General features: G+C 38.5%; 1 long non-coding RNA gene across 1 annotated transcript; it reads right to left on the reverse strand.

Moving 5' to 3' along the window:
* Positions 1 to 1,909: 1,909 nt before the first annotated feature.
* Positions 1,910 to 4,968, reverse strand: LOC126499547 (uncharacterized). Its single transcript, XR_007591105.1, has 3 exons — positions 4,637 to 4,968; positions 3,296 to 3,430; positions 1,910 to 2,097 (listed from the first exon to the last, which is right to left on the reverse strand). It is a non-coding gene; the product is annotated as an uncharacterized lncRNA (long non-coding RNA).
* Between the last annotated feature and the right edge of the window lie 1,068 nt (positions 4,969 to 6,036).

Here is a 6,036-nt window from a genome sequence, read left to right on the forward strand (position 1 = left end):
AAATAGAACACACTATCCTGAGTGAGGTAACCCAGACCCAAAAAGATGAACTTGGGATGTACTCACTCATAATTGGTTTCTAGAGATAAATAAAGGTCAGTGAGTCTATAATTTGATCTCCTAAAGAAGCTAAATAAGAAGGTGATCCCAAAGAAAAACATATAGCTAGGTTTAAGATTTTATAATTCTGATTTACTTTGTCCATCAGACAAGCACATCTCTAATTAAGGTGGAAATCACTAGGTTTTGCAGCAAATAACCCTGTAGTAATTCAAAAATACCTTATAACATTGTAGAAGGATTAGTTTCTAGTATACTATAGCCTGGCAACAAACTATAAGAAGCCTTCTTGTATCCATAGAAAAAGAATGGAAAAGTGAATGAGGAACTGGTAGAGGAGAAGTTGGGGGAGGAATTGGGAAGAGGGAAGGGAGGGAAAACTTTGGTTGGGTTATAAAAACGAGAAAATAAATAAACAAAATAAAAAGAGAAAAAAGTAGAACGTTAGGATTGAGTGTGTAGCTCATGATAGAATGCTTACCTAATGTATACAGGACCCTGTGTTATATTGACAGTACTACCAAAAAGAGGTGGTAGAGATCTTTAAGATGTTCTCACATCTTTCTTGAGTGAAAATGTTAAGTCAAAGATAAATGAAAAAATTATCAGGTAAAAAATGGAAATAGCAACCAAGGGAGGAGGTTCAATTATCTTCAGGGGTGTGGCCATGGTCATTAATATAGCACTAACTGGATTCAGTGAATCATACAAGACAACAAAACAAAATAACAACAAAACAACAGTAAGGTGTGTAGAGAACACATTGGCAGGGCAAGAGGAAGAGGTTACAAGCAGATTTAACCAAGATACATTTTTTGTGTGCATGAGATTGTTAAAGAACGAATACAAAATAGTTTTTAAAAAAAGTTACAAATGCCAAACTGTATCAATGTAAACAGTTTAACACTGTTCTATCCATTTTAATTACATTTGCATAATTATACATTTTGTGAGTTTTGTTTTAATGTTATTATTGCTTTGCCTAATGAGTGTGATCAAAGATACACAAGACTGTGTTTCTGTAAATACAATCTAAAAGAAATGTCTGTAAATTTTGTCAGGCATTATTCTTCCATTGTTATAAACTACACTTAAAATGTTATTTATACTTTTATTTGAGTTTTATCTAAAATATAACATGGCTTCTTATTTAATTGTTAAGCATATATTGTTCTCAAATAGTCCAGTGTTAAAGATTTTCTGCAAAAAAAAAAAATTGAAACTTTGGTTTCATTATTTCTTATTTATCTCTTTTTTTTTTTTTTTTCCCCCGAGACAGGGTTTCTCTGTGGTTTTGCAGCCTGTCCTGGAACTAGTTCTTGTAGACCAGTCTGGTCTCGAACTCACAGAGATCCGCCTGCCTCTGCCTCACGAGTACTGGGATTAAAGGCGTGCGCCACCACCGCCCAGCCATTATTTCTTATCTTCCAATATTATGTAAGATTTGTATTTATTAATTTGTGTAGGCTTTAGACTTTTTACTTATTTTTTTCTCTTTTATATAAAACTCTGCTACTAATTTTGCTTTTCTGCATTGGTTTTGGCTTAGGAAGGTAGGAAACTTTTTGGAAGTATTCCCCTACAAATACCTATGATTATTAGAGACAGAATTGGACAAACTTTTGTTTAGAACACATACCTTTCTACCCATGATGTTTGCAGATAATGTGTAGTGTGTGGGTTAATGTTCATCCCGGCCCCCCCAGAATTGAGATAATCACATAGAAACTATATTAATTAAATCATTCTTGGTCCATTAGCTCTAGCTTCTTATTGGGTAACCCTTACATATTAATTTAACCCATTTCTATTAATCTGTGTTTGCCACGTGGCAGTGGCTTACCAGGTAAAGTTCTGGTGTCCATCTCCAGTGGGGCTCCATGTTTTCTCCTTGACTCTGCCCTTCTTTCTCCCAGAATTCAGCTTGGTTTTCCCTGCCTAACGAAGTTGTGCCCTGATACAGGTCTAAAGCAGTTTCTTTATTCACTAGTGGTTGTCACAGCATAGAGAGGGAAATCACATATCACCTCCCATTTTCTGTTTAAATAAAAAAGGAAGGTTTCAACTTTAACATAGTAAAATTACATATAACAATGGATAAATAAAATGTGATATATTTACACAATGAACTGTTACTCAGATGTTTGAAATAAATGGCATCAAAAAAGTTGCAGGAAATGAGTGGAACTAGAAAAAAAAATCATCCCAAGTCTAGTAACCCAAATGACAAACTGCCACGCACCGCACCCCCGTGTCTGCGCTCTGTGCCCTAGAACCCAGTTCGCGAGCTTCAGGCAAGGGGCTGGAGGTTGAGAATACAGACGCGGAGACAGACCGACGGGCAGACCTTTTAACACTGATACCAAAGCACCCAGAATAGTCCTTTATTGTGTTCAGGGACAGATTATAGAGCAATAGCCACACCCTAGCCAAACCCACCAGAAACCACTCTCCTACCATCAGGGACTCCTGAAGGTCTCATGCTCAGAGCAGCTGTAGGCACTCAGATCAGGGGAAAACAAGTTGTTTACAAGAAATTCGGAATCTGGGGTTTCAATGCTCCCCAAAACAAACATGATACATACTCACTTCTAAGTGTATATTAGCTAATAAGTAATGATAATACTGCTAAAAGCCACAGACCCAGAGAGACTAAGTAGAAAGTAAGGCTCTCAGGGGTACACATTGATCTCCTTGGGAAGGGGAAATAAACTGTTCTTTTCGCATGTGGACTGGGAGTATGTGAGAATGGGAACATGAGGGATTAGGTGGGGGTAGGGATGGAGGAAGAGAGAACATGGAGAGATGACTGGAATTGGGGACATTTGGGGGAGCTGTGTTTAGTAGAAATGTTTAGTAGAAAGTCCCAGGACCCACAAGATAACCCTAGTAAGGACCCCTAGTAATGGAGAATAAAATATGAACCTAGTCTGGACATATTCTGCAGCTAGGCAATTTCTGGTGGTGGAACTGGGATACCAATCCAGCAACAAACTCTGTTACCTAAAATCTATCCTGCCTGCAAGATATGTGGAGGCAATGGAGGCATAAAACTTGGTGGGGATGCCAAGCAATGACTGGTTTACCGTGAGTCCCATGCCACAAAAGGACATTCATGTCCAATGCTGCCTGGAACTGATCAGGAACTGGAAACTTGATAGTTCAGAGACTTCAGAAAAAAAAAAATCAATATAAAGATTCCTAATGATATGCAGCTATACTCATAGATCAATACCTAGCCCAATAGCCTCAGAGAGGCTTCCTCTAGCAGATGATGGGAGCAGATGCAGTGACCCACAGCCAAACATTAGGTGGAGAGGGCCCAAATTCTGGATCTTCATCCATACCTTTTCTTGGAGGTCAGGGGACTCTACGGAAAAAGAAGAAGAACTGTAAGGCCCAGAGCGATTAAGAATATCAAGAGATCATGACACACAGAATTAGCTAAGCAGGGCTTATAGGGGTTTATAGAAATTTAAGTGACAATCACGGAGGCTGTGTTGGTCAGTACTAGGTCCTCTACAAATCTGTTATGTTTGTTAGCTTAGTGTTTTTGTTGGACCCATAACGGTGGGAGTAGAGATGTCTCTGTCTCTTTCACCTGCTCTTGGAAACCTTTTCCTCCTACTGAGTTGTCTCATCCAGGCCTGATAAGAGTAAATCAAAACATAATAAGACACAAATATTTGATTAAGGAATTGCACTTATCTCTAATGTGATCTTACACACATTAGTCTACATTGGTCGTAGAAAGCATATCATCAGATTTTAAAATAAGGGATATTTTTACCAATAGGTAGAACGCATTAATAGCACATAGGCAACTCCTTGTGATTTCCCATGCTGGATATACTGCTGGTTTATATCAAAAACAAACAAAGAAATTCTTATGCGCTTAGCAACAATAAATTTCTGAATGGTGAGAAAGACTCCTTAAAATTTAAACTGTAAAGGCACTACTTGATTTTAAAATCCAACTATATAATCAACATCTCCAAAATACCAGCCTCAGTAATGGTGATGAAAAAAATAGTTGTACCATGGATGGGAGGGTAACTCCTGAAAGAAAAAAAAAGGTCTAAATCTAATGAGCATTGTGTTTATATTAAGAACAGGACTTTTAAGAGTTGCTTAGATCATGAATGGATCGATAACATCATCTTGCAAATAATTTGTCAGAGTGTTTTCCTTATAAAAAGATGAGTTCTGCCTGATTTTTCTCACTTGTTCTCCCACCGGGGGATATAAACACAGAGCCTAGTGAAAAATTAGTGCCCTGCTGTTGGACCTCAGAGACTCTAGACCCATGAGCCAAATACACTTTTGCCTTTAATTTCCCTAATCTGGATTCTCCTGTAGTTACTGCAATCACACTGGGAGAAAATTGGAGCCTCACCAGGAAGTGCGGCTGTGTGGTAGCAAATACCTAACATGGAACTAGCTTCAGAACTGAGCAAAAAGCAGCAGCCCTAAGAAATATGAGATGAAGACTTGACTGCTGTGAGTGAGTGGAGAATTAGGGATACTTATCAAGAAAGTTTGGAAAAATGTAGCTGTCTGATATAGATGAACTTACTTATAAAGGGTGTTGGCTGCTATTGATTTACAAAGGTTGTACTTTCTCTTTATAAGTATTGTTTTGTTTAGTCTACATAACTAAGTTTTGCTGATCTCCTTCCTTCTTCCAAGTCTGAGGAGGCTGCATCTGCTATCAGAGACTTGGAGAAATAATAGACCAGGAAAATCGGAAACATGAGATGCTGGGACTACCAATGTTGCTTGCGTTTTGAAGTCAATCTATGCTTCTTGGCTTAAGAGGTTTCAATTGAGACTTGAAGTCTTCTCAGGATTTTATGTGTTCATCTTGCAGATGAGTGCGATGAGAGCCGCTGAGGCAGAATCTGTCACCTAGAATTCAAAGGATGTTTTGAGATACTTTAGGATACAGCCAGAGGCTTATCACTGGGACTGAGTCAGCTCAGAGAGAATACATTATTAGGAAAATACAGAATAGAAATATGGTCTCAGAGGTGGAAAGGCCACAGAAGCCCCATCACGCCAATGTCTACCTTGAGAAGTCAGAACTGTAAAGCACAGGCATTGGCCTGGGTGAACTGCAAGTGTGATATTCCAACCCATTTAAGAAGCTAAGTGTACCAGGCCTAATGAAGCTGTTATGGTGCCATTAAAATCAAATTAAGGGAAAAGTATTGCCTCCTACCCTAAGGAATGAATTATACCTTTACTTAGAGACAGGAAATTGTCTCTTCCTTAAGAGTTAATTTATTTGTGCAGGGTCAATATTCTCAATAAAGGATCATTCATCAGGAAGAAAGGACCGGACCTAGAAAGTGGGTTTATCTTAACCATTCTGAAGAGATGAGTAGAATGCTTATCCCTTTAGTGAGATAATGTACCTTTTCTTCCCAGAATTCCTGATCCCTAGATCAGTTCCTAAGAATGTCCATGAGAAAAGAGAAAAAGATTCCTTTTTTTTTTTCTCTTTAGCCTCTCACTTTTGGATGCTGCCTAGAGCCTGGCTGTGCTTGCTCTGGTACCCTGGGCTTGCTTATTGCTTCTCTAAAGCTCCCCTCTCTGCCTTATGGCTGTTAGTCTGTCATGTGGCTGGCTGGCTTCTAAATTCTTAACTCAAATTGCATACCTTTCATTTTCCCTACTTCATCCCCTTTCTCTTTACCTCTTCTAAATGCTGAAGATTATAGCCTGCCTATTTTGGAGTCTTTAAACTCTTGTTAGATTAGGATCAAGTATCTGTTTGGATTCATTCTTGAATTTTTGTTACTAAAACTAAGAATGTCAACAGTACCTGGGGCCTTTATTATCCCAGCAAAAAAGTCACAGGAGTGAGTCAGGATGCAATAGGCTATGAATGCCCTTTTCTATCTCGGTCAGTGTCCAGAAAGCTGAACTTGAACTGAATAAAAATTATTCTCCATCTTTAAAGGTTTGTGTGGT

Source organism: Alexandromys fortis, unplaced genomic scaffold, assembly GCF_014885135.2.
Source record: "Alexandromys fortis isolate MF-2015 unplaced genomic scaffold, M_Fortis_MF-2015_v1.1 scaffold_35, whole genome shotgun sequence".
NCBI lineage: Eukaryota > Metazoa > Chordata > Mammalia > Rodentia > Cricetidae > Alexandromys > Alexandromys fortis.